We start from the raw sequence: 21,707 nt of genomic DNA, 5'->3' as shown, positions 1-21,707 counted from the left end.
ATTCACTATGATCAACTTAGAAAATGACCATGAGAATATAAATGGAGTTGATGGGGGAGATTCTCTAGTATCAAAGATTTATGAGAACTTTAATGTCCAAACTGCTTAACCTTTAGAAGTTAACGACCACATCCTAACTTTATTGTGTTGAGTGATAGTTCTGGATCTGGAGGGGGTTTTGGAGAGAGTGGTGACGATCCTCTGAGTACTTCCGAAGAATATGGAGAGTGGAACTCCAATAATCTATATTTTAGGGATGTGGTTTCTCGTCTTGCCTCCTCCATCAGTTCTTATACGGGTTCAGATGTAGCTATTACGATTCGAGATAAGTGACATGCACTCTTTTTCACCAATACTTTCAGGACGGTTGATGGCTTGGACCCTAGTGATATAAAGCTTATGGATCATATTATTTTTAGGAGTACAAATGTAGCTTTTGGTAAGCATTACCTTTTGCATGACAATCAGGAATAAATAGTCAAACATGGATTTACATACTTGGTGGAGATGACAGATGCTCGAATGTACCATTGGGTGTATCTTGAACTCGTGGGAACAATTTCTTTCTTTGATAGTACTTTATGGAGGAAGCTCGGGTATAAGTGGGTCCTTCTTCAGACTAGTTAGTCTTACATGTCAATGCTGGCAAGAGGGTTTACAGTTATTTTGACAGGTGCTATGTTCCTTTATGTGAGTGTCTCTTTACTCGAATGAAGTCCAGGTTACCAATTAGTGGGTTTGAGGAGGAGTTGTCGAGGCGTATGAAAATTGATATTTCCTAATTGCACATGTCTTGCTAGGCCTTTGCTAAGTTATTTCAACACTGGTGTGAGTACCAGGGTAAGGAGCCTTTCATTAAGTCTCTTTTTTATCGGTTTTCTGTATCTCGTACTTCGAAGGACCCGCTTCTTGGATAGGTGATGCTTTAATTTTGCAAGGAATATAAAATCTTTGGCATTTACATGGATATATGGAAGAATCTAAAATACCATTTTCTCCTGGTGAATCCTCAAAATCCAAAGGTCCATTTCATAAGGTTATAGAAGGAGAACCTATTCTAACTGGTGTCAGTGCCTCTTTGTCCACCAAGTGCAAAGGGAAGATCAGAAGTATTGGGGTTGTAATCACTTTATATGGGAGTCCCATGACTATGTTATGCCCTTTGATAATCTGAATCAAGAAGAGGTGTTAGCGAAGGAAGATTTGGTAACCTAGTGGAAACATCTGGGCTTCGAAGAAGGTAAAGGTTCCAAAGATGTGGGGCCTTCTATGTAGCAAAGGTGGATGATTAGAAGGTAAGGGTTTTGGGATGGTAAAATTAAAAATAGGAAATGGAGAATTATGTTGTTGGAAGGGGTCAACTCAAAAAGGTGAGATGAAGAAGAAAGGATTAAGGTAACATCTGGGCTTCGAAGAAGGTAAAGGTCCCGAAGATGTGGAGCCTTCTATGTAGAAAAGGCGGATGATTAGAAGGTAAGGGTTTTAGGATGGTAAAGTTAAAAATAGGAAATAGATAATTCTGTTGTTGGAAGGGGTCAACTCAAAAAGGTGAGATGAAGAAGAAAGGATTAAGGTAACATCTGGTCTCCGAATAAGGTAAAGGTCTCGAAGATGTGGGGCCTTCTATGTAGCAAAGGTGGATTATTAGAAGGTAAGGGTTTTAGGATGGTAAAGTTAAAATTAGGAAATGGATAATTTTGTTGTTGGAAGGGGTCAACTCAAAAAGGTGAGATGAAGAAGAAAGGATAAAGGACAAAAGGGTTGTCTATCTTTATTCCGGAGTTGAGGCACTCTATTTGGAAAGGGAATACTCAACACTAGCTACTATAGTTTTTGGTAAAAATATTGGATGCTCCATAAGTAGCTAAAGCTCAATTTTTTAAAATAGTACATTTGACTTTGAGTATATGTATTACAAACTATATTTCCCCTTCAAAATACCCTTTTTGTCCGATATCTATACTTCGGTATCCATTTTGGTCTTTTAGCTTTTAAAAAGACTAAGTTGATCCTTTATATCTTCAAACAGTGTCACATTTAACCTTTATGTTAACTTTGATAGTTAAGGTTTAATATAGTAGTCACGTCATGTACACTTGGCGCTGATGTGGAGATCATATTAAAAAAAACCTTGCATGTGTAATTGATTAAAGGGAAAGGAAATACATTAGTTTCTTATTTTTATTTTTTCATTCATAAAACCCTAATAGAGGAATAGTTCATGGAAATGACGATAAAAATGTTGGAGAGAATGAGTACTTAGGTGAAATTGAAGGTGAGAAAATCGTTTTCCGGAGAACACGAGGGCGAAGGCACATTTTAAAATTTAGTTTTCAAACCGGTTAGTAATTTTTATCCCATTTCTAATTTAGGGTTTACAGTTTTTCGTTTTCAAGTGTTATTGGGATTTTTTTCGTTTTCAACTGTTGTCATTTTAGGTTTTAGGAGTTTTCATTTTTGTAGTGTTATACTTGAAAAGAACCTGGCAAGGGCGGGAGCTTTGCAACCCCTAGGAGGGGTGACAACTATATGCCTCCCTTTAGGAGGTATCACCTTACCCCAAGTACCTTCCACTCTCTCGATAATGGGAAATGTAGGAAAAGACATTTCTTGGAAAGAGAGAAGTCTGGGTCAATAATTGATCCACATCTCCCTATGAAATAGGGATTCAACTATCGATATTTGACTGAGTGGGAAGTGATCCTTCCCAAGGAAACACTAGGCCCAAAGGCCTCTGTCAATATTTCTCCATAATATGAGAAAGGAGACATATCCTAACTTAACCATATATTGCATAATACACAGAGCTTCTCACCTCACGTGAGCTGGCCTTTCATACCACCATAAATATTGTAAAACCATCATACATGGCTTCTTGCCCCCGTGGGCAAGCCCTAAAGATTATAAACCTATTAAGTCTTATGAGTATTCCTTACCCTTGTAGGGATATCATGCACATATGTACTTTTTTACCAGTACAATGGCACGATTGGGTCCCGGTAAAAGTAACGTAGGTTGCACCCCTTTCTTTAACATTATTTCCATCTTCCTTGTGAAAATGACTGATAAAATTCTACGCTATAATATAAACACCATAGCCGGAGGTTTCACTATGGGAGGAAGTTCCAACTCCCCTCGAAGGAAATACGCAAGGTATATGCTTGCTGCAAATATGACATCTCCTTGTTTTCTCAGAGGTGAACGAGGAGAAACATGGGTTAACATTATCTTTTCTGACATCTGATAATTGATTTTTGTATCATATTTTTATCTCATTTTCTTTCCATTATCTTGTGTGTTTTCGCTATTTTAGTTCGATTTTATGTGCTTTTGTGTTATTTTGATGATTGTAGCTAATAAGGAAGTGTCGGGTAAGATTGAATCGAAAAGGGAGAAAGTCACACAGATATAAGTCATCCCAGCACAAAAGACCTGAGGCCAATACGGATTGCCCATGTCAGCTGACACGGGCCTTGTTAGACCTTGAAGGTACTCCTATAGTAAAAATATGGGGAAAACATGGCTGACACCATCGTGTTGCCTGACACGACCTGCCCATGTCAGATCCAGTTTTTGCTGCGAACTTTGGCATTCTGTAATAGTTTATCGATTTTTTGACTTCTAGAACTATTTACTTTCATCCATAATTAACCATTAATGTTAGTGCACGAATTATGAGAGAATTATGAATGTTTATGAGTGATTAAGAGTTTTTGGAACGTTTTTGTGACTTTTGGAAGTTTGTAACTGACCAAGACTTAAAGCTTAATGGATATTAATGATGGTGCTCTAATTAGGAGTAATTATGAGTGATTTAATTGTTTTTGTTTATATAAATAGAGGACTAGAGCTTAAGCAATGGGAGATTAGAAACATATCTAAGAGTGACATCTTAGAAAACTCTTGTATTTTCCAGCTTATTTCAGTTTAGATTTTGGAATTAAGTCACTTTTCTGCAAATTATTTGTATTCTTTGGTTTTCCTTATTTCAATCAAGATTTGTTTTATTCAGGTTTTTTATTTGCAATAGCTTTGTCTCATTTACTTTACATGATATGTCTTTTACATGTTTAGTTATTGTTTATCTCTCCACGAGTGAGTAATGTTATAAGGGAAATGGGTCATGAAAGTCTATCTCATGATGATCCCTAATTGAATTATTCAAATATGAATTACGAGAACCATAATTAGCTTTTATTTTAGCACTTGAATTCTAAAAACATGTTTATGTCAGTTGCGAAAACAAAGGCAACCCGAATACGATCATAGTTCGGAAGGATATGAATCAATATCGAACCGCAAATTGCTAAATAATTGAGTTCGAGGCGCCACTGACAAGGAGACCTATTATCAGTTTAGAAACAACCAAGCTACAACATTGCATGACAATGTGTTTCACTCTTGGTAGAATCATTTAGCTTTGCCAAAAGCACGTCTAGATGCGCACGCCACGAAAGTGGGTGTCACACAAATTTATCTACTTTTGTATAAATGACTTATAAATTCTCGTGTTCATATTTAGATAATCAATAGTGATTTTAGATATAAATCACAAACCTCATATCATGTTTTCATTTATCTGTTTAACTTTATTTCAATCTGCACCAAAACCAACCAATATTGCGATCGCTTTAGCTAAATAACGTTAGAATAAAATTCAGTAATCATAAACATCTCCCTATGAATTCAATCTTATTATACTACTTGACATTTTTGTGTACTTATGGTTAGGCAACATCACATTGACACCGTCAGAGTCAACCATCATGATAATGACCCTTTGGTCATCACTATGCAACATGGAAATTAGAATATCAATCGAGTCTTGATAGATCTTGGGAGTCCTGCTCACGTCCTGTTCTAAGATGGTTTTTAGAAGCTTCTGCTCGATCATAATGATGTCAAAGTATTCAGGGGCTCGTTAATAGGATTTTCAGGAAAATATGTACATGTAAGGGGCCACGAGACCCTAGATAACCTAAACACTTGATAATTGAAAGAATTTTTATATCTTGTAAGGATCTTGCCACCTATGATGTCCTCTTTGGTAAATTATCCTCTTATTCACTTTGATTGTCCCAATAAGTTACTCATGAATATGAGAAAAACGAAAAAAGGAACAATGCCCTGCTCTCTCTCATGAATCTTTCTCTATTTCTTTCTTCTCAAACCGAAAACAAAATTTTCTTTATTCTTCCACTTCTTCCAACATTAATAGACTCAACTCTCCTCATAATCTTGTCAAAGTTATCATCCTTTAAAATCCTCTCCTCAAACTAAGCTTACATAAATCCACACATAGCAAAACTAAATCAAAACGAGATTGTTACCGATGGGGGGAAAGTGGAAAAAAGAAGAAAGACCTGGTGAAATTCTAACGATAATATGCAGAACCTTCTGAAGCTTCGAAAACGCAATAATGGCGTGTTCCAACCATTGAAAACCCTTTTTTGGATGGCTTGATTGTCCATTTTACACATCAAAAAATACCTACATTGTCTCTAAACTATGTTTTTAAAACTATCTAATGATTTCTACACCTAAAATTGTATTCTAAATCTATTACACGAAATACTCGAAAATAACTCGAAAACTCGAAATCTTAGCGTTTGTATTGAGCTTTGAACAAGTTGGAGTGTGTTGATCGCGCGATGTTGATGTTTCCTGCCGAACTCGAGAGAAAACAATGATGTTTGGTGGTAGAATGATTTTTGAGGTTGAGAGAGTAGAGAATATGAAAAACTGTGAGAATGAGGGAGGAGAAGACTCTGGCGTGAGTTTAACATCAAATTGCTCCGGAGATGCATACCTGGAAACATTTCGTAGATGCACCTACAGAACAAATCAATTTTGAGAAAAAAGGTGCGTTCGAAGATACACCTCCAAAAATATGATGAGTATTTTTAGGAAAACACGTGGTGCCTAAGAAGCCCAAGGGGTGGATTAAGAGCTTCTCTTTTTATTTGAGCTTGAATGTGTTCAATTGCTCCTAATGTCCATGTCCTATAATATTTTTTAACTTTTTTTTAAGAGTTTAAGTGGGAGAATTTTAGAAGATTTATTTTTATTCAAAAATTCAAATCTCCCTAATTAGAGAGAATTAAAAAATTGTATTGGGAAGATATTTAAAAGATTTTTGAGAGTTTAGAGAACTGCTTCAAATATAATTTATTTTGTTATAGTATTTCAAAAATAATAAAAAAATTAATAATAAACACTTTCTTTTATCTTTTTATAAAAATTATTTTTTTCAAAAAATGTTAAAATTTATTTATTTAAAAAAGTTGTTTTTTTTCAAAATCCTTCTAATCTTTCCTTCAGATTCTCAAACATAACCTTAATAACGGCTCAGGCTAGGGTGAGAGACCTGTTTAGGTCTCTTACCGTGAGAGACTTCATTTTTTATTTATTTTTTGGTCCAAATTCTATAAGAGCCATTAGATTTAATATCAGGCACATCATAGTATCATACATCACACACACATAATCTATTTCAATTTAATATGATATAGATATATACTGCTTTTTCATTAAAACAATATATATATTTGCTACAGTAATAATATTAATGTCAATGACATATACTGCATTTTCATTAACAAAATATGTATTATTAAGGACATTTTAACGTGAAATTGAAAAAAATAATTATATGCTACATTAAAAATAATTGAAATTTAAAAATTAACGTTTATTTTAAATAATATTAATGTCACATATTTTTTTATTTTAAAAAATAATATTCTGAAATTTAAAAAATAACATTTATTTATTTTTAAAATAATAATTATTTATTTTTACTTTTTCTTAAATATGCAGTTTTTTTACTATAAAAAAAATAAATTTTTAAGTTATTGATTAATTAAATTAAAAATGTTACATTTTTTTAATTTAAAAAATAATATTTTAAAAAAATATATTAGGTATGTACTGATGATAGTCAACTATGTGTGAACCGTGTCAGACAGTCGACTGATGATGTCCGACTATGTGTGAACTACATCAGGGATACATTGATGATGGTCAACTATGTGCGAACCATGTCAGACAGTCGACTGATGATGTCCGACTATGTGTGAACCATGTTAGGGATGCATTGATGATGGTTTAACTATGTGTGAACCATGTCGGCCAGTCAACTGATTATGTCCAACTATGTGTGAACCATGTCAGACAGTCAACTGATAATGTCCAACTATGTGTGAACAATGTCAGGGATGCTTTAATGATGGTCGACCATGCGTGAACCATGTCACACAGTCAACTGATGATGTCCGACTATGGGTGAACCATGTCAAGGATGCACTAGTGATGGTCAACTATGTGTGAACCAAGTCAGGGATGCATTCATGATGGTCAACTATGTGTGAACCATGTCAGATAGTCAACTGATTTTGTTTAACTATGTGTGAACCATGTCAGACAGTCAGTTAATGATGTCAAACTATGTGTGAACAATGTCAGACAGTCAACTGATGATGTTCTACTATGTGTGAACAATGTCAGGGATGCTTTAATGATGGTCGATTATGTGTGAACCATGTCAAATTGTCAACTGATGATGTCCGACTATGTGTGAACCATGTTAAGAATGCACTGATGATGATCAACAATGTGTGAACCATGTCAGGAATGCATTGATGACGGTCAACTATGTGTGAACCATGTCAGACAGTTAACTGATGATGCTCGACTATGAGTGAACCATGTCAGGGATGCACTGATGATGATCAACTATGTGTGAATAATGTCAGGGATGCATTGATGATGGTAAACTATGCGTGAACCATGTCAAATTATCAACTGATGATGTCCGACTATGTGTGAACTATGTGAGTGATGCATTGATGATGGTCAACTATGTGTGATACATGTTAGGGATGCATTGAAGATGGCCAACTATGAGTGAACCATGAAAGACAATCAACTGATGATAGTCGACTATGTTTGAACTATGTCAAGGATGCATTGAAGATGGTCGACTATGTGGTAACCTTGGAAGATAGTCAACTGATGATGGTCGACTATGTGTGTACCATGTCAAGGATGTATTGAAGATGTTCAACTATGTGTTAACCTTGAAAGATAATCAATTGATGATGGTCAACTATGTGTGATCCATGTCAGGAATGAATTGACGATGGTCGACTATTTGTGAACTATGTCAAAGATCCATAGGATGATAGTCAACTATGTGTAAACCATGTAAGAGGTGAATAAGATGATGATCAACTATGTGTGAATCATGTTAGAGATGCATATGATGATGGTTAATTATGTGTGAACTATGTCAAGGATGCATTGAAGAAAATCAAATGTGTGTGAAGCATGTTAGGGAGTTAACTAACGATGTTCGACTATGTGTGAACCATGTTAGAGATGCACTGATGATGGTCAACTATATGTGAACCATGTGACAGATTCAACTGATGACGGTCGACTATGTGTGAACAATGTGAGACAGTCAACTGATGATGGTTAACTATGTGTGAACCACGAAAAATAGACAACTGATGATGGTTAACTATGTGTGATACATGTCAGGGATGCATTGAAAATGGTCATCTATGTGTGAACCATGAAAGATAGTCAACTGATGATAGTCGACTATGTTTGAACTATGTCAAGGATGCATTGAAGATGGTCGACTGTGTGTTAAACTTGGAATATAGTCAACTGATGATGATCAACTATGTATGAACCATGTCAGGGAGTCAACTGATTATGGTCGACTATGTATGAAGCATGTTACATATGAACTAATGATGGTCAAATATGTGTGAACCATGTCTAGGAGTCAACTGATGATGGTCGACTGCTTGTGAAGCATGTTACAGATGAACTAATGATGGTCAAATATGTGTGAAGCATGTTATAGATGAATTGATGATGCTGAACTATGTGTGAACCATGATAGGGAGTCAACTGGTGATGGTCGACTATGTGTGAAACATGTTACATATGAATTGATGATGGTTAACTATGTGTGACCCATGTCAGGGAGTCAACTGATGATGGTCGACTATGTGTGAGCCATGTTAATGAGTCAAGTGTGTTAGAACAAGATTTGTTCTGATCAATTATCTTAGTTTTGATGATAACAATAATATGAATTTTGCTTAAGATAATATGGTACTCTAATCCAATGCAATTTCCTTTTCAGGAAATATATAAAGAGTATGCATAATTCAGCGCTCAGAAGCTTTGTCTCAAAGGGTTCAGCATGCAACATCAGAACATGGTCTGGCAAGACATCAGAAGATGGTCGAAGCAGAATCAGAACATGGGTCTATGGAAGCATCAGAAGAACATGAGATCAGAAGCACTGAAGTTCTGATGGTATCACGCTCAAAAGCACTTCAAGGTCAGAAGATCAGAAGATGCTTTGCACCAAGCTGTTTGACTCTGATGATATTCAAACGTTGTATTCACAAACATCAGATCAGAAGGAAGTACAAGTGGCAAGCTACGCTGACTGACAAAAGGAACGTTAAAAGCTATTATAGGCAACGTCAGTAGACACAGCGTGAACAAGGCTCGAGGTAGTTGACAAAAGCGTATAACATTAAATGCGATGCTGTACGGAACACGCAAAGCATTAAATGCACTCAACGGTCATCTTCTCCAACGCCTATAAATATGAAGTTCTGATGAGAAGCAAGGTTAACGATTCTGCACAAAACAACTCATATTAACTTGCTGAAACTCTGTTCTATTCAAAGCTCAGAATCTTCATCTTCATCAAAGCTCACTACATTGCTGTTGTAATATATTAGTGAGATTAAGCTTAAACGTTAAGAGAAATATCACAGTTTATGATTATAGCTTTTAAGAAGCAATTGTAATACTCTTAGAATTGATTACATTAAGTTGTAAGGAACTAGAGTGATCGTGTGGATCAGAATATTCTAGGAAGTCTTAGAGGTTATCTAAGCAGGTTGTAACTAGGGTGATCGTGTGGATCAGAATACTCTAGAAAGTCTTAGAGGGTATCTAAGCAGTTGTTCCTGGAGTGATCAGTGTGTGATCAGAAGACTCTGGAAGACTTAGTTGCTGACTAAGTGGAAAACCATTGTAATCCGTGCGATTAGTGGATTAAATCCTCAGTTGAGGTAAATCATCTCTGCGGGGGTGGACTGGAGTAGTTTAGTTAACAACGAACCAGGATAAAAATAACTGTGCAATTTATTTTTATCTGTCAAGTTTTTAAAGCTACACTTATTCAAACCCCCCTTTCTAAGTGTTTTTCTATCCTTCAATTGGCATCAGAGCGCCGGTTCTAAGGTGCAAGCACTTAACCGTGTTTAGAAAAGATTCAGGAAGAGAAAAACGCTTCAGTAAAAGATGGCTGATGAAACTGCAAAGTCTACACCTGCATCTACATCTGGCTCTGCTGAGCAACACAACGGTAACAATGGTTATACTAGACCGCCGGTATTTGATGGTGAAAACTTTGAATACTGGAAAGATAAACTGGAAAGTTACTTTCTTGGTCTAGATGGTGATCTATGGGATCTTCTGATGGATGGTTACAAACATCCAGTAAATGCCAGTGGCGTAAAGCTGACAAGGCAAGAAATGAATGATGATCAGAAGAAGCTTTTCAGGAATCATCATAAATGCAGAACTGTTTTGCTGAATGCTATCTCTCATGCTGAGTATGAGAAGATATCTAACAGGGAAACGGCCTATGACATATATGAGTCCTTGAAAATGACTCATGAAGGAAATGCTCAAGTCAAGGAGACTAAAGCTCTCGCTTTAATCCAGAAGTATGAAGCCTTCAAGATGGAGGATGATGAAGACATTGAAAAGATGTTTTCAAGATTTCAAACTCTTACTGCTGGATTGAGAGTTCTTGACAAGGGATACACCAAGGCTGATCACGTAAAGAAGATCATCAGAAGCTTACCCAGAAGATGGGGTCCTATGGTGACTGCATTCAAGATTGCAAAGAATCTGAATGAAGTTTCTCTGGAAGAGCTTATCAGTGCCTTGAGAAGCCATGAAATAGAGCTGGACGCAAATGAGCCTCAAAAGAAAGGTAAGTCTATTGCATTAAAATCCAATATCAAGAAGTGCACTAACGCTTTTCAGGCTAGAGAAGAAGATCCTGAAGAATCAGAATCTGAAGAAGAAGATGAACTGTCCTTGATCTCCAGAAGGCTAAATCAACTCTGGAAGAACAAGCAAAGGAAGTTCAGAGGCGTCAGAAGTTCAAAGAAATTTGAACGTGGAGAATCTTCTGATGACAGAAGATTTGACAAGAAGAAGGTCATGTGCTATGAATGCAATGAGCCTGGACACTTCAAGAATGAATGTCCAAAACTTCAGAAGGAAAATCCCAAGAAGAAGTTTCATAAGAAGAAAGGTCTTATGGCAACCTGGGATGAGTCAGAAAATGATTCAGACTCTGAAGATGAGCAGGCTAACTGTGCGCTGATGGCGACAGAAGATGACGGATCAGAATCTACATCAGAATCAGATTCTGAAGAGGTATTTTCTGAACTTACTAGAGATGAGTTAGTTTCCGGTCTAACAGAACTTCTGGAATTCAAGTCTCAGATTAGTCTCATATACAAAAAGCTGAAAAAGCTATTTGAATTTGAAACAAAGAAGCTTGAGTTGGAGAATTCTGAATTAAAAGAAAAACTTTTAAAATTATCCAATAATGTTGGATCTCCTTCTGATTCAGAAAAATCCACTCCTAGTCTAAACCATATTCTGAAAGAATATGATTTAAGTTTCAGGAAGTTCTTATCTAGAAGTATTGGCAGAAGTCAGCTAGCTTCTATGATATATGCTGTGTCTGGAAACAAAAGAGTCGGCATTGGTTTTGAGGGTGAAACCCCATACAAACTTGAACCTGTTGATGAAATGAAATTCACATACAAGCCATTGTATGATCAGTTCAAGTATGGCCACTCCCATGATATTAGGCACACTTCACATGCTCAAAGTTTTCACATAACACACACCAAAAAGCATGTGACACAACCTAGGAAATATCATGAAACTCACATTAAAAATTATCATGATGTTCCTCCTATTGCTTACAATGTTAAACCCAAGTTCAATCAGAACTTGAGAAAATCTAACAAGAAAGGACCCAAGAAAATGTGGGTACCTAAGGATAAGATTATTCCTATTGCAGATATCCTTGGCTGCAAAAAGGACAAAGCACAACATGTCGTGGTACCTGGACTCTGGATGCTCACGACACATGACAGGAAGAAGGTCTATGTTCCAAGACCTGGTGCTTAAGTCTGGAGGAGAAGTCAAGTTTGGAGGAGATCAGAAGGGCAAGATAATTGGCTCTGGAACTATAAAGTCTGGTAACTCTCCTTCCATTTCTAATGTACTTCTTGTAGAAGGATTAACACATAACCTCTTATCTATCAGTCAATTGAGTGACAATGGTTATGATATAATCTTTAATCAAAAGTCTTGCAAGGCTGTAAATCAGAAGGATGGCTCAATCCTATTTACAGGCAAGAGAAAGAACAACATTTATAAGACAGATCTGCAAGATCTTATGAGTCAGAAGGTGACTTGTCTTATGTCTGTTTCTGAAGAGCAGTGGGTCTGGCACAGAAGATTAGGTCATGCTAGTTTGAGAAAGATTTCTCAGATTAACAAACTGGATCTTGTCAGAGGACTCCCTAATCTGAAATTCAAATCAGATGCTCTTTGTGAAGCATGTCAGAAGGGCAAGTTCTCCAAACCTGCATTCAAGTCCAAGAATGTTGTTTCTACCTCAAGGCCATTAGAACTCTTGCACATTGATTTGTTTGGCCCAGTCAAAACAGCATCTGTCAGAGGGAAGAAATATGGATTAGTCATCGTAGATGATTATAGCCGCTGGACGTGGGTAAAATTCTTGAAACACAAGGATGAGTCTCATTCAGTGTTCTTTGATTTCTGCATTCAGATTCAATCTGAAAAAGAGTGTAAAATCATAAAGGTCAGAAGTGATCATGGTGGTGAATTTGAGAACAGATCCTTTGAAGAATTCTTCAAAGAAAATGGTATTGCCCATGATTTCTCTTGTCCTAGAACTCCACAGCAAAATGGAGTTGTAGAACGAAAGAATAGGACTCTGCAAGAAATGGCCAGAACCATGATCAATGAAACCAATATGGCTAAGCATTTCTGGGCAAAAGCAATAAACACTGCATGCTATATTCAGAATAGAATCTCTATCAGACCTATTCTAAATAAGACTCCTTATGAATTGTGGAAGAATAAAAAGCCCAACATTTCATATTTCCATCCTTTTGGATGTGTATGCTTTATTCTGAACACTAAAGATCATCTTGGTAAGTTTGATTCCAAAGCACAAAAATGTTTCCTTCTTGGATATTCTGAACGCTCAAAAGGCTACAGAGTATACAATACTGAAACATTGATTGTAGAAGAATCAATCAATATCAGGTTTGATGATAAGCTTGGTTCTGAAAAACCAAAGCAGTTTGATAATTTTGCAGATTGGGATATTGATATATCAGAAGTTGTTGAGCCAAGAAGCAACGCATCAGAAGCAGAGCTTCTCAGAAGCAAAGAATCTGAAGATCAAGTATCAGCTTCTCTGGAGAATCTAAGCATTTTTGAAGAACCATCTGTCAGAAGATCATCCAGACTCATCTCTGATCATTCAGAAGATGTCATTCTTGGAAAGAAGGATGATCCAATCAGAACAAGAGCATTCCTTAAGAACAATGCAGACTGTCAATTAGGTCTTGTATCTTTGATCGAGCCAACTTCTGTTGATCATGCTCTAGAAGATCCAGACTGGATAATTGCTATGCAAGAAGAACTGAATCAGTTTACAAGGAATGATGTTTGGGATCTTGTTCCTAGACCAGATGGATTCAATATAATCGGTACAAAATGGGTCTTCAGAAACAAGCTCAGTGAGAAAGGTGAAGTGGTAAGGAACAAAGCCAGACTGGTGGCTCAGGGTTATAGTCAGCAAGAAGGGATTGACTATACAGAAACCTTTGCACCAGTGGCCAGGTTAGAATCTATTCGTCTATTAATTTCATTTGCCACTCAACATAACATCACTCTTTATCAGATGGATGTTAAGAGTGCCTTCTTAAATGGTTATATAGATGAAGAAGTTTATGTCCATCAACCTCCTGGTTTTGAAGACTCTATGTCTCCTAATCATGTTTTTAAATTAAAGAAATCGTTGTATGGATTGAAACAAGCTCCCAGAGCTTGGTATGAACGCTTAAGTTCTTTCCTTCTGGATAATGGTTTCACTAGAGGAAAAGTGGACACTACTCTCTTTTGTAAAACCTTTAAAAGGGATATTTTAATTTGTCAAATATATGTAGATGATATTATTTTTGGAACATCTAATGCTACACTTGGAAAGGAGTTTGCTGAGTCTATGCAGGCTGAGTTTGAAATGAGCATGATGGGAGAACTCAAGTATTTCCTTGGAATACAAATAAATCAAACATCAGAAGGAACGTATGTTCACCAAACCAAGTATGTGAAGGAACTTCTGAAGAAGTTTAATCTTCTAGACTGCAAAGAAGCCAAAACTCCTATGCATCCAACATGCATCCTAGGTAAGGATGAGGTAAGTAAGAAGGTAGATCAGAAGTTATACAGAGGTATGATTGGATCTCTTCTATATTTGACTGCTTCTAGACCTGATATTTTGTTCAGTGTTTGTTTGTGTGCTAGATTCCAATCAGATCCTAGAGAATCTCATTTAACTGCTGTTAAGAGAATTCTAAGGTATCTGAAAGGTACTACTAATGTTGGCTTAGTTTACAGAAAATCTAAAGAATACAACTTAGTAGGATTCTGCGATGCTGACTATGCTGGAGACAGAATTGAAAGAAAGAGTACTTCAGGAAGTTGCCAATTTCTTGGAAGTCATTTGATCTCCTGGTATAGCAAGAAGCAAGCAACTATTGCTCTATCAACAACAGAAGCAGAATATGTCGCTGCTGCTGGTTGCAGTGCACAGATGCTCTGGATGAAGAGTCAGTTAGAAGATTATCAGATATATGAGAGTAACATTCCTATATTCTGTGATAATACTTCTGCTATATGTTTATCTAAGAATCCTATTCTTCATTCAAAGGCTAAACATATTGAGATTAAACATCATTTCATAAGGGACTATGTTCAGAAGGGTGTTATATCTTTAAACTTTGTTGATACAGACCATCAATGGGCTGATATCTTTACAAAACCCCTGGCTGAAGATAGGTTTAAGTTCATTCTGAAGAACATCAGTATGGATTTATGCCCAGAATGAGAAGATGAGAAGTTCTTACGTATGAGTATCTTCTGAAATGAATGTGGATGTTTTTTTTTTAATCAGAAGTTCTGATTGAAATCTTTTAGAAATTATGATTCGGTTATTACTAACGTTTCATTGTCTAAGTTGATTCAGAACCTCTTTTAAAGCAAAACAGCTGTAACGTTTTATCTCGGGATGGTAAACCTGTCGTTACTGTTCATGGATAAGCGCGCGTGCAGTTGAAGGGACGCCGACCATAGGTAACTGTGCTAGTCACCTCATTTGTCTTTATTATCTCTCCTCATGTCACGTAACATTAAATGCTATCCATCATTTGTTTCATTTTATTTTCTTTTAAATACTCTTCAAACGCTTCTCCTTCCCTCTTATATTTTCTCTTTTACACTCTGTCTGTGTTCTCCTTCTCTATCTCTTTGGTTTTACATTCCAGTGATTTTATTTGTCGTTTTATTCATCTAAATCTTTTGAAATATTCTTTTTGATGTTATGACAAAAAGGGGGAGAAAGATAAATGATAAATGATTTGATTAATCTATCAGTTGTTGGGTAAAGCTCCCACACATTTACTAACAAGAACTGCAAGTTCTATATGGTTTAAGTGTTTTGCAGGTATAAAGAAGTGAAGAGAATCTTCAAAGCAAACACAAGAAGCAAAACCATAAGAAGTGTTATTCTGTAAAAAGAATAAGCTCATGGAAACTGAAGCAAGCTGAGTGCTGTCAAGCTTCAGAAATCAGAAGCAAGAAAGAAGAATGAATCAGAAGCACTGATAATAGAATTTGATCCATATTTGTCTATTTGCTCTGACAAAATTCTATTTGCTCTAATACATTATTTTAGCCTATATGGCTCTGATACATATCATGTGTTCTAATATACATTTTATGTTCTGACTCGTTCATGCTGACTTTTGTCGTTTAGTTTTTGTTCTGTAACATTTCAGGATGTAGAGATGCTCTGATGATGCTCTGGTACATTCAACAATGTTCTGATACAAATCTAGCATGAAGTGATGTTGGTAGAAATTCAAAGCTCTGAAGCTATCCGAGGGAAGCAGAAATCAGAAGCTGTGATTGTTCTAAAGATCCAGAAAACTCAAGTTCTGAAGCTGTCCTAAATGGAAGCAGAAATCAGAAGATGTGAATGTTCTGAAGATCAAAGAAATTCAAGTTCTGAAGCTGTCCTAAATGGAAGCAGAAATCAGAAGCTGTGAATGTTCTGAAGATCAAAGAAATTCAAGTTCTGAAGCTGTCCTAGATGGAAGCAGGAATCAGAAGCTGTGAGTGTTCTAGGGATCTAAAGAAATTCTAGTTCTGAAGCTGTCCAATGGAAGCAGAAGTCAGAAGCTATGAATTCTCTAAAGACAGAAGCTTATGTGATTGTCTCTACCGAAATAATCAGGGAAGTCTTTTATTAAAGTTCTTCGAGTATTTATTTCAGGGGGAGATTATTTATCTCAGGGGGAGATTGTTAATCTCAGGGGGAGACATATTCATATGCTTATGCTATAGCTGTGTAATTTGTCTTTTGCCGTCTGCTCTTTCTGATCGCAAATTCATATCATTTATATATGTTTTTGTCATCATCAAAAAGGGGGAGATTGTTAGAACAAGATTTGTTCTGATCAATTATCTTAGTTTTGATGATAACAATAATATGAATTTTGCTTAAGATAATATGGTACTCTAATCCAATGCAATTTCCTTTTCAGGAAATATATAAAGAGTATGCATAATTCAGCGCTCAGAAGCTTTGTCTCAAAGGGTTCAGCATGCAACATCAGAACATGGTCTGGCAAGACATCAGAAGATGGTCGAAGCAGAATCAGAACATGGGTCTATGGAAGCATCAGAAGAACATGAGATCAGAAGCACTGAAGTTCTGATGGTATCACGCTCAGAAGCACTTCAAGGTCAGAAGATCAGAAGATGCTTTGCACCAAGCTGTTTGACTCTGATGATATTCAAACGTTGTATTCACAAACATCAGATCAGAAGGAAGTACAAGTGGCAAGCTACGCTGACTGACAAAAGGAACGTTAAAAGCTATTATAGGCAACGTCAGTAGACACAGCGTGAACAAGGCTCGAGGTAGTTGACAAAAGCGTATAACATTAAATGCGATGCTGTACGGAACACGCAAAGCATTAAATGCACTCAACGGTCATCTTCTCCAACGCCTATAAATATGAAGTTCTGATGAGAAGCAAGGTTAACGATTCTGCACAAAACAACTCATATTAACTTGCTGAAACTCTGTTCTATTCAAAGCTCAGAATCTTCATCTTCATCAAAGCTCACTACATTGCTGTTGTAATATATTAGTGAGATTAAGCTTAAACGTTAAGAGAAATATCACAGTTTGTGATTATAGCTTTTAAGAAGCAATTGTAATACTCTTAGAATTGATTACATTAAGTTGTAAGGAACTAGAGTGATCGTGTGGATCAGAATATTCTAGGAAGTCTTAGAGGTTATCTAAGCAGGTTGTAACTAGAGTGATCGTGTGGATCAGAATACTCTAGAAAGTCTTAGAGGGTATCTAAGCAGTTGTTCCTGGAGTGATCAGTGTGTGATCAGAAGACTCTGGAAGACTTAGTTGCTGACTAAGTGGAAAACCATTGTAATCCGTGCGATTAGTGGATTAAATCCTCAGTTGAGGTAAATCATCTCTGCGGGGGTGGACTGGAGTAGTTTAGTTAACAACGAACCAGGATAAAAATAACTGTGCAATTTATTTTTATCTGTCAAGTTTTTAAAGCTACACTTATTCAAACCCCCCCTTTCTAAGTGTTTTTCTATCCTTCAAAGTGATGATGTCCGACTGTGTGAACCATGTCAGGGATGCATTGATGATGATCGAAGATGTGTGAACCATGTTACAGATGAATGGATGATGGTCAACTATGTGTGAACCATGTTACAAATGAACTGGCGATGGTCAACTATGTGTGAACCATGTCAGAGAGTCAACTGATAATGTTTGACTATGTGTGAACCACTTTAAGGATGCACTGATGATGGTCAAATATGTGTGAACCGTGTCAAGGAGTCAACTGATGATGCCTGACTATGTGTGAACCATGTGAGGGATGCATTGATGATGGTCAACTATGTTTGAACCATGTCAGGGATGCATTGTAGATGGTCAACTATGTGCGAACCATGTTAGATAATCTACTGACGATGGTCGACTATGTTGAACCATGTCAGGGATGCATTGATGATGGTCGACTATATGTGAACAATCTCAGGGATACATTAAAGATGTTCAACTATGTGTGAATCATGGAAGATAGTCAACGAATGATTGTCAACTATGTGGGAACCATGTTAGGGATGCATTCAAGATGGTCGACTACGTGTTAACCTTGAAAGATAGTCAACTGATGTTGGTCAACTATGTGTGATACATGTCAGGGATGCATTGAAGATGGTGAACTTTGTGTGAACTATGAAAGACGGTCAACTGATGATAGTCAACTATGTTTGAACTATGTCAAGGATGCATTGGCGATGTTCGGCTATGTGTTAACCTTGGAAGATAATCAATTGATGATGGTCAACAATGTTTGATCCATGTCAGGAATGAATTGAAGATGGTAGACTATTTGTAAACTATGTCAAAGATCCATTGGATGATGGTCAACTATGTGTAAACCATGTAAGTGATGAATAAGATGATGACCAACTATGTATGAATCATGTCAGAGATGCATATGATGATCGTTAACTATGTGTGAACTATGTCAAGAATGCATTAAAGAAAGTCAAATGTGTGTGAACCATGTTAGGGAGTCAACTGATGAAGGTCGACTATGTGTGAACAATGTGAGACAGTCAACTGATGACGGTCGACTATGTGTTAACCACGGAAGATAGTCAACTGATGATGGTCAACTATGTGTGGTACATGTCAGGGATGCATTGAAAATGGTCAACTATGTGTGAATCATGAAAGATAGTGAACTGATGATAGTCGACTATGTTTGAACTATGTCAAGTGAACTATGTCAAGGATGCATTGAAGATGGTCGACTATGCGTTAACCTTGAAAGATAGTCAACAGATGATGGTCAACTATGTGTGAACCATGTCAGGGATGCATTGCAGATGTTCGACTATGTGTTAACCTTGGAAGATAATCATTTGATGATGTCATCTACATGTGAACCATGTCAGACAATCAACTGATGAACTGATGATGTCCGACTATGTGTTAACCATGTCAGGGATTCAACTGATGATTGCAAACTATGTGTGAAGCGTGTTACATATGAACTGATGATGTCCGACTATGTCTTAACCATGTCATGGATTCAACTGATGATGGTAAACTATGTGTGAAGTGTGTTACATATGAACTGATGATGGTAAAATATGTGTGAACCATGTTTGGGATACAACTGATGATGGTAAACTATGTGTGAACCATGTTAGAGATTCTACTGATGATGGTAAACTATATGTGAACCATGTCAGGGATTCAACTGATGATGGTAAACTATGTGTGAACCATGTCATGGATTCAACTGATGATGGTAAACTATGTGTGAACCATGTCATGGATTCAACTGATGATGGTAAATTATGTGTGAAGCCTGTTACAAATTAACTAATGATGGTCAACTATGTGTTAACCATGTCAGGGATTCAACTGATGATGGTAAACTATGTGTTAACCATGTCAGGGATTCAACTGATGATGGTAAATTATGTGTGAACCATGTCATGGATTCAACTGATGATGGTAAACTATGTGTGAAGCCTGTTACAAAATAATTGATGATGGTCAACTATGTGTTAACCATGTCAGGGATTTAACTGATGATGGTAAACTATGTGTTAACCATGTTAGGGATTCAACTGATGATGGTAAATTATGTGTGAACCATGTCAGAGATTAAACAGATGATGGTAAACTATGTGTGAACCATGTCAGGGATTCAACTGATGATGGTAAACTATGTGTGAACCATGTCGGGGATTCAACTGATGATGGTAAACTATGTGTAAACCATGTTAGGGATTCAACTGATGATGGTAAATGATAACACGATTTTATATCGTATATTTAGCTTGAAATTCATAGATATTTATAGCATTTTCCGTTTATTATATTGATTTATTATGATATTACGCGAGTTTTTGCTTTGTTTCAGGTTTTACACTCTTATTATGACTAATTGCGAAAAAGAGAAGAAATGGAGCTAAAACGACCCATATCTATGCCTAAAAGACGAAGAATAGGTGCTGAAGTAAAAAGGGAGTGCAAATAAGGCCCAAGTGTGCTGAAAGAGACCCAAAGACCCAATGAAGAAATCCAGCCCACGAAGGAAAGCAGCCCAATGCACACAAGTAAGAGGAGACGCACGTCTCCAACGTCCCTATGCCACATCAGCAAAAGGGAGACGCACGTCTCCATTACCCTGAAGATTCTCCACTTGAGACGCACGTCTCAAGTCACGCACCCAGTCTCCCTGAAGAATCGGAGACGCACGTCTCCAAGCCAGTCTGTTGGAAGCTCCTCTTTTCACGCAAAGCAACTGCAAAGCATCCCCTATAAATAGAAGCAGTCACTTCAGTCCAAAGTGTCCGATTTCCTGCTAACGAAGTGCTGCCGAAATTGTACCGCGAATCATATTTACCATTCTGCTTTCATTCAAACACTTATTTTCTCACAACGATTTCTACACCGGAAATTGTTGTGAACTTTTTATAAATCTAGCCTTACGTTAGATTTATCGTTTTTATTTCCTTGTTTTATTTTCAGCCCGTATAACTTCCGAAGAACGATCCCGCCAACTTGTGGTGGAGGTTCGATACTTGAAGATTTACTTGCCATTTATTTAATTCAGGTTTAATATTTACCGCCTTATTTATATTTTTATTTGCATGATATATTGTATGCCTATTAACATGCCTATTATTATAAACCGAATCTGTTTATGCATGCTTACCCATATTAATATGTCTGGCTAAATTACTAAGGTGTCGGTATGTAGAGTAAGTTAACCGAGGGATCCAAAATAAATTGGCTTAATTATGTTTTATTAAATATCACTTATTTTTGGTTTATATGTCTAATTTAATTAGTAAGTCTTAAAACCAATAGAGCGAAAGTTTGAGGGGTTAAGACGGTCAAAGGTTAAAATCAATAGAGCGAAAGTTTGAGATCTTTAACTGGATAGTAGACATAGGACATTAGTTTTAAGGATGGCGAAAGCGTATTAAAACTAATTGGGACTTATTTATTTTCAAAAATTGTTTTTACACCCGAGCGGGATGGCGAAAGCGTACGTTAGGGATATTAGCATGTTCCGAGTCAATAGAGCGAAAGTTTGAGATTAGGAGATTTAAATAGATAACAACTTCATAAAATAGGCATTTTATTAATTGTGTTGTTTCCAAAAAGCTCT

Source organism: Vicia villosa, unplaced genomic scaffold (assembly GCF_029867415.1).
Source record: "Vicia villosa cultivar HV-30 ecotype Madison, WI unplaced genomic scaffold, Vvil1.0 ctg.000364F_1_1, whole genome shotgun sequence".
Taxonomy (NCBI): Eukaryota; Viridiplantae; Streptophyta; class Magnoliopsida; order Fabales; family Fabaceae; genus Vicia; species Vicia villosa.
Note: the sequence above shows the minus strand (reverse complement) of the source record.